Raw genomic sequence first — 8,485 nt, forward strand, 5'->3', positions numbered from 1 at the left:
CCCCACATCAGCTTCCTTTCCAAGGTGCTTTCAGAGAGTGCACTCCCATCCCAACCCAAGACAGACACCACTGCCCACCCCCCCATCCCCAAGAGAGATAGCCATTCTCCCTGCCTGTGACAGAGACCACCAGTGTTCACCATTAGCATCCTTCTTCTGGCACATGACCTACTAAATAGGAACTTTGAACACTTCTCAGCTTCCCTGCAGTTAAATTGATGCCATGAGAGTGAGTTCTGAGCAATGGAATCAAAGCAGAAGCAATGCGTGCCATTTCTAGGCTGGACCCATACAATCTCCCATGCAGCCCTCATTCCCTCTTCCCATTCTGTGATGATTTTAGAGGCTACATGTTGAAGACAGCTGCGCCACATGATGGAAAGAGCCTGGGACCCTTGAATGAATGAATGAACAGAACTACCCACTCCATTCCCCAAACCTGCATCGGACTGTAATATGAATGAAAAATACACCCTTTTCTTTGTGCTAAGCCACTGAGATTTCGGGGTCATTACAGCTAACCTTATTACCCTAATACACCATCCCTCATTCCATTTCAGGTCATGTAAACATCTCTTATATGGAAAACCTGTCTGAACTACCAATCCCTCCGAAGTCACTTTTAAATTGGGCCCCACCAGTATTAAGACAGACTCCTAACTCCCACCCACAGACATCTTGTCTCCTAAGACATTTCTTTCTCATTCCCCCAAAGCAGGCACATTCCAGACGTAGATCTCCTCCCACAATGCTACATCAAGGATACCCCTACCGAGCTATATGGCAGTTCATTGAGTTTCTTGGACGTGTCACGGCTTCCTCCTCTCTGCTTCTTTTTTATTTTTTATTTTTTAATTTTATTTATTTATTTATTTATTTATGGCTGTGTTGGGTCTTCGTTTCTGTGCGAGGGCTTTCTCTAGTTGCGGCAAGTGGGGGCCACTCCTCATCGCGGTGCACGGGCCTCTCACTATCGTGGCCTCACTTGTTGCGGAGCACAGGCTCCAGATGCACAGGCTCAGCAATTGTGGCTCACGGGCCTAGTTGCTCCGCGGCATGTGGGATCTTCCCAGACCAGGGCTCGAACCCGTGTCCCCTGCATTGGCAGGCAGATTCTCAACCACTGCGCCACCAGGGAAGCCCTCCTCTCTGCTTCTTAATCCCCACACGGAGGGACCTCTGATGTCCTTTGGGGTATATCCTTGTTTACTACAGCTCCAGCCCCAAACCTAGGCACCACTTGGTCCTCTCCTTCTTTTACCCCCTATGTCCAATTCATTAGCAAGTACGGTTGGGTCTGCCCTGTCCTTTCTCCCCAAGACACTGCTTAGTCCAGGCACCATCACCACCACCTCCCCACTTGCAGCAGTTCCCTAAGTGGTCATCCTCTGCTCATTCTTTCCCCTCCAATCCACTCTCCAGCCAGCAGCTGGAATAGTCTTTTAAAAATAACAACCAGAGCATGGCACTCCCCTGCTTAAATCCCTCCAATAGCTTCCATAGCAATTGGGGTAAACAAATCAGTTGCCAACTCCAACTAGTCTCACCTCTGCCCATTTCACTTCAGGCACACTGGCCTTCTTTCTGTTTCTTGAATGTGCCAAGCTTGTTCCTGCCCCGGGGTCTTGGTAACTTTGTGCCTGGAAAGTTCTCCTCTGAGTGCTCATAAGATTCATAAGGCTTGCTCATCATTCAAGCCTCAGGTCACATGTTACTTCCTCAGAAAGGCAATCCTGTCCTTCCTCTCTAAAGTACAGTCCCCTACTCTGTCTTACATCTTGTGATAAGTGATATCACTATGTGAAATTGTCTTGTGTATTTGTTTATCCTTTCCAGCTCCACCCTTGCCATCCCATTGGAATATAACCTCCATGAGGGCAGGGGCTTTATCTGTTAGGGACCAATTCCTCTCAGTTTGCCTAGGACTGTCCTGGTTTTACCAACACATGTCCAACATTCCAGGAAACCCCTGAGTCTAGGGAAAACTCTGATGGTTAGTCACCCTATTGCCTGCCTTGATCACTTCTGTATCCCCAGGGCCTAGTCTAATGCCACGGGCTTAGGTAGGAACTCAATAAATATCTGCAATAAATAAAGGCAAGAATGGCTGGCTGTCCATAAAGAATTCTTTGATCCTGGCTCTAGGGGGCAGCCTTCTCCAACCTTGTGCCTTGAGACCCAGCTCTGCAAAGGTTGGCCTAAAAATCTTATGTGCAAGATTTTCCCCAGACCTTACGTGGTGGTCCCTTTGCTCATCTCCAGCCGTTGTGGAGTTCAAGGCTAAGGACCCTGGTTAAGGCAGCCCCAGGCCGTGCCTGACACGGAGGTGGATCCCCTGGGCCCACCCTGCCTCAGCTGGCCCTCCTGCAGCTTCGTCTTCCTCTTGAGGTCGGGCTTTTAGACCACAGAGCTGAAAGGACCGTTCTAGAGAGGAGGAGCAGGTGGCCCCATCACGAGCACCCCAGCTGCCCGGGCTGCAGGAAGTAATCCCGAGTTGAGGACTCAGATCCAGGGGGTCACCTTGGCCACCCCTCCCCCAGCGCTGCTCCCTAGGACCGTGGCTGCCTTCTGCCCCTAGAAGGCGACGTCTTCACCTTTTATGGCTAGAGTGAAACCGTTCACAGTCTGGCTTCTCACTGAGACCCCCCTTCCTCTGCCTGCCCACTGACAGCCTGGAGGTCCACGCAGAGGACAGGAAGCTGAGTGAGAAGATGCTGAGCGGAAGCAACAGGTCTTTGAGCTCCAGAGCTAGATGAGCGTCGGAGACAGCCAAGCGTGGAGAGGGCGCATGTGTGTGCGTGCACGCGTGTTAGCAATCACGGCCGCCGCAGCATTTGGAAGGGCAACAAGGAGGGGCCCAGGGCCTAGGCCTGCTCGCCTCTCCTTGTCCTCTGGTGACTTCCATCTGCTGACCTGAACCCCCAATCACAGGTGCGTCCTCCAACGCGCTCGCTCTTTTCCTTTCCCTTTCGCTGTGGGGTTGTTGTTGGGTGAGGGGAGAGAGAGAAAGAGACAGAGAGAGATAAAGCCAGGAGTTAACCTCCGCATAGACTGGAGCCTGGGGCTGTGGGGAGTGAGCGAATACAAAGGCTGAGGGCAGGAGAGGAGGGCATCAACTCTCCCTAAAGGACAAAGCCTGGCACAGGGATTAGTACATATTTGTCCTTCAGGTTTGAGTTTAGGGACTGGATTTACTGAATGAGAAAGTCACCACGGAGGCTTGATCAGTACACACAGATCCCCCATCTAGTCCAGCTGTAAAGGCACCAGGTAAAGTTAAAAGACTGGAAAAAAGATTGACACCTGTGCTTAGTCCAGTGCTTGGGACCCATGAATAGCACCCTAGAGAGGTTTGAGGTGCGAATCTGAGGGCACTTCCTGGAGGAGGGAGAGGATGGGCTAGAGACAGACTGAGGCAGTGCGAGGGACAAAGATGGGGCAAGAACCGGGTGGAAAGGTAACAGAAGGAAAGGCAGACCTGGGGGAGCCATGAGGAAGGCAGAAGGACCCATGGCAGGAGAGGGGGAGATGAGTTTACCTATTCCACTCAAGAAGCCTCTCCTGGGGCTTCCCTGGTGGCGCAGTGGTTAAGAATCCTCCTGCCAATGCAGGGGACACGGGTTTGATCCCTGGTCTGGGAAGATCCTACATGCCGCGGAGCAACTAAGCCCATGCGCCACAACTACTGAGCCTGCACTCTAGAGCCACGAGCTACAACTACTGAGCCCGCGTGCCTAGAGCCCGTGCTCCACAACAAGAGAAGCCACCACAATGAGAAGCCCACGCACCACAAGGAAGAGTAGCCCCCGCTCGCTGCAACTAGAGAAAAGCCTGTGCTCAGCAACAAAGCCCCAATGCAGCCAAAAATAAAATAAATAAAATAAATAAATTAAAAAAAAAAAAAAAAAAAAGAAGAAGCGTCTCCTGAGGGCCTCTGTGCCCACAGCCCTGGCTGTGCTAAGCATGCGGCCTGGAGCAAAGCAGGGCCAGCTCCTGCCCGCTGGGGGCTCACATAGTCAGAGGAGGAATCTCGGCTAATAATTAGGCAATATCTGTGAAATTTCTAATTGCAGTTGTGGTGAGTGCCGGGCGTGTGGTAGAGAAATGGGGCCCTGCGGGAGGAACTGACACAAGCCGGGCTCTGTGGGAGGAGCAGAACCCGGCAGGGGCACAGCAGTGGCTGCTTTGCCTGGCGCGCAGGAGCCCAGCCGGCACCGTCAGCTGAGGCCTGGGGGAGACTGGAGATTAAATCAAGACCCAGTCCTCTGTGGAGTGAGAGGGGGAATGCTGAGGTGGGCTGCATGCCCGCCCCGCAGCAGGTGTAAGGGGCGTCCGCTGCCTCTCCGTTTCTCTGGAGGTAAAGCTCCTAGTCGAGGGGGCTCCGAGGCCGGAGCAGGAAGGACTTCCTGAGGCCTGGGTGGGAAGTCAGAGCGGCCAGTGTCTGCCTCTGCACCCTGGAGCCGAGGACCGATCCCGGGAGGGGACGGAGTGGCCTGCGGCCTTCTCTCTCAGTCAGACCTGCGGACGTCACCTCTCTTTTCTGTTTCCCTCTACAGACCCCATCTTTGCAGCCTCCCCTGGCCTTTCGCTGTGTCCTCTCTGGAAGGAGGAAACAGGCAGTGGGTCTGGTGCCGAGGCTTTGGCGTGTTCAGCTTCCTCTGGCCCCAGCGCTTCCCGAGTGGGATTTGGGGGCAGGATTGGGGTCTGCTCTGATGCTAGGAAGGGCCTTCTCTGTATGGCCTGCTTGCCTGGTTACTCGCAGCTTTGCCCTCTCCTCGGCCAGGGCTCTGGATCCACACGGAACCCTCCCTCGGGCTCCCGCAGCCGCCCCTGCCAAGTCTCTAAAACGTGAGGGCGAAGTGGGTGCAGAGTTTGAGTCCTGAGCAAGGGCCCAGGGAAGATGGGAGCCCCTGAGATGAGGGTCTGGGGAAGGCTGGGGATGTTGGGAGGAGGTAGTGTGGGTAGTGAGCCCCAGGGAGAGGCGGGGGAGTGGTGCAGGTCGGCAAGCGCAGACTGGAAGCTCCAACAGGGGTGCAGGAAAGCGAGCCAAGGAGAGGGCTCTGGGCCGGAGGGAAAGTGGTCACGACTGGGCTGGAGTCACCGTTTCAGAGCACTGATTACTCAAGGGCAGATGCAGTGTCTCCTGGGTATGTGGAACACACACACACACACACACACACACACACACACACACACTTGAGAAGCAGAAGCTGGAGGGAGAAAGCACCTCCTGCACATTCAAATACCACCAAACTTGCCTGCTAGGCGGGCCTGTTCCCCTCCCTTTAGCACAGCTCCAGACCTGTCCCTGCCTCCTCTCCTGCTCTCCCAGCCTCTCCTCACCCTCTGGCTACCGCCATCAGCACCACAGGCCTGTTTGGTGACCGTTTCCTTGCCCCTGCCGTGCACGGGTAGCTTGACCACCAGCCAGAAGAATGTGCCTCCAGGAAAGGGTGGGGACCTGCTCTCGCCTCAGTCGGCTCCCCACTGCTCCCCAGCCCCGTCCCGCCCTCACAGACCTCCCTCCGGCTTGCCCCCCGCTTCCCGGAGAAGTAGGAGCCCATCTCTCCTCTGCGTCCCTGCTCTACCACTGTCATAGTGGCTCAGGAATGACTGGCTGTGACCTGCTGGTCCCAGGAAGGTTTGGCTTGGTGCCCATCAGTGTTCCAGCTCCCTGCCTCAGCCCCCCAGGAATGGGCAGGGGAGGAGATGGGGGAACTGGGCTGGAACCATCCTTGGGGCCAGAAGCCTGGACAAGGGCCAGAGGACCTTCAACCTTCCAGAGCCGGGAGGTAGAGCCCAGGTGAGGGTACCTGGGCTCTCTTCTCAGTCCCTCTCCATTTGTTGATAAGCCATGGCCAGGGGATCACATCAGGGATGCGGAGGGAAGCTGCAACAGGCCAAGGTACCCAGGCACAGCCCTTATATCCTCTGGCCTCCAAGCTGGCCCTTTTCCGCAGTCCCGCTGGCAGCCTATTAGCTAAGACGTCCTCCAACCTCCCACCCTCCATCCCACCAGCAACCTCAAAGGACACAGCTGAGCCTCATAAGCAAGGTTTGCAGCACAGAAGGAGAAAAGATAGGAGACAAGGAAGCAGCCGGGAGGGAGGTGAAACAAACTGTCCGAAAAATGAACTGGGAAAGCAGCCCCTCTCCCTTCTGCCCTGCCCTTGGTACAGGCCCACAGCAGGCCCCAGCTGACTGTCCCACCGACTTCATCTCATTTCCACCCGGAATCATTAAGCACCTGCTTTATGCCAGACACTGTGCTGGGTATGGAGGCCCGACCAGATTAGTGTGTTAGTGAGCTACCAGAAAATTCCACTAGGCTCCGTGGCCCTGGAGCCCAGTATCTGCCCAGTTTTAGATCTCCAGTTTACAGCAGAGTTGCTGGCACTTACAGTAAATGCAGTTGAAGGAATTAAAGATTCTTGTGGCACTGCACAGGAAGGACTGAGAAAGGCAAGGTTGAGAGTAGTAACCACCAAAGAGTGATTAAGAGGGTAGGCTCTGCCGTCAGACTGAGTCTGGCATTGCTACTTACTAGCTGTGTGACCTTGGCCAAGTTACTTCACCTCTCTGTTCTTCTGTTCCTCACTTGTAAATAGTGATTGTTCTGAGGATTAAAAGATGATGTCTATAAAGTAGTAAACAGAGTACACTGCACATAGTAAGTGATGGAAGAGGCCATTGTTCGGCTAGAGCAGTTTTAGTGGGGATGGGGCATGATGGGTGGAGGCAAGAAGTTATCCATTGGTTGAATCAACCAGAATTGGAGGCCCATGGGATGTGGGAGAGGGAGGGAGCGAGGTATCAGGTGCCTTGCTTAGGCAGTGGTGGGGGTCCTGGAGCAGGGAGCTGAGAGAGGCCAGGCGGGAGGAGAGGCAGCTGGGGTGGGAAGGGAGTTTTAGACTTGTGTAGTGTGAAGATTCAGGAAGCTGTGGGCTCCGCAAGTGTAGAGTTCAGCAAAGAGGCTTCAGTGGGAGGAATACAGCCCAGAGCCACAGCCGGCCAAGAAGCCCTCCTTTCCCATTAACCCTCCTGGACTATTCCCTGGGAGCCTCTGCCATCCCCTGCCGCCTGCCTGAGGGAGTGAGGCAGGGTTCCATAAGGCTCATGCCCTGGCCGAGAGCTCATCATGTGGGTGGACAGTGTGAAGAGGCCCTGCTAATCAGCCTCCATCATCTGTCTGTCCCTCCCCCTACCTCTGGAGCCTGTGCACCCAAGTGTGAGGGAAATGACTCTGGATGTGGGCTTCTCTCCCTTTGCAGGAGCTGTCAGTATATTTGAGAGGCAGGATTACAGAGTGGTAAAGCACACAGACTCATAAGTGCTTGGGGAGAATCACTCACTGCTCCATATCTTAGTTGCGGAATCTTGGGTGTGTCCGTTAACCTTTCCATGTCTCCACTTCCTCATCTGCAAAATGGGATAACAATAATACCTATCTCATAGGATTGTTGTGATGATTAAATCAGTGAATGTATCAAGAACATTAACAAGTATAACAAGTACCAAGAACAGGGCCTGGTGCGTGTTAACTATTGTTATCATTTATCTGTCCTAACGCAACTTTCAGGCATCTAAAGATAGTCAGAGGAGGGCGGAGGCTGCACCAGGGTATGGCACTATTGTCCCTGTGATGACTCACCATCTGGCTTAAAGTGTCTTCCTCAGACACACTCCCCTAGTCCCCTGCCCCCTCCAGGCTTTAGGCTCCATCAAATACCTACGGAGCATTCATTTCACAGGCCAGTCCCAACCAGGAATCCTGAGAAGGAAACACCTGCTCCATCATCTGCCTTGGCGGGAGGTGGGGGGGCTTTGCCCTCCAGTGACAAGAACGAGACAAGTGGAAGGTCCAACTTGAATGACTTTCTTTGGATCTTTGTACCCTTGACCTTGGCAAGCTACTTGATACCTCTGAGCCTCATCTTCACCATCTGAAGTGGGAATGACAGTAGTGCTACCTCATAGGGTGGTGGCAGAGACAGAATACCTGTGAAGCACTTGGAACAGTGCCAGGCACTTACAGGCTACTGTGGCCTGCTGAGAGGGACGCAGATGTCCTGCCTCACCCACTGGCTCCATTTCCACCTGCCCAAAGTAGGGGCAGGATGAATAGGAAAGGGGGGACCCCTTTCTGACCCGACTGCCAGTCTCTGGAGACTCCCCTGCAAGGACTTCTAGACCAGGTCACTGGCACCAGAGACCTGAAATTTCAACTCACTCCCCCAGCCCCACTCCCTCTCTACTCTCTTCCCCATGGACACCTGTGACCCCAGCCTGTTATCCCTTCAAGCTGTTCTTTCTTCTTCCAAATTCCCCGAAACCTGAGTGGATGGGTTTGGTCTGGGGGCCAGATTCATTTTCGGGCTCCCCTCCTTCCCTGAGGGGGTCATTTAAAACTCCACTATCCTTTCTCAAAGTGGGAACCCAGCAGATTGGGGTATATGTTCAAAATATAGATTTTCCATTTCATGCC

Source organism: Balaenoptera acutorostrata, chromosome 11 (assembly GCF_949987535.1).
Source record: "Balaenoptera acutorostrata chromosome 11, mBalAcu1.1, whole genome shotgun sequence".
NCBI classification, from domain to species: domain Eukaryota; kingdom Metazoa; phylum Chordata; class Mammalia; order Artiodactyla; family Balaenopteridae; genus Balaenoptera; species Balaenoptera acutorostrata.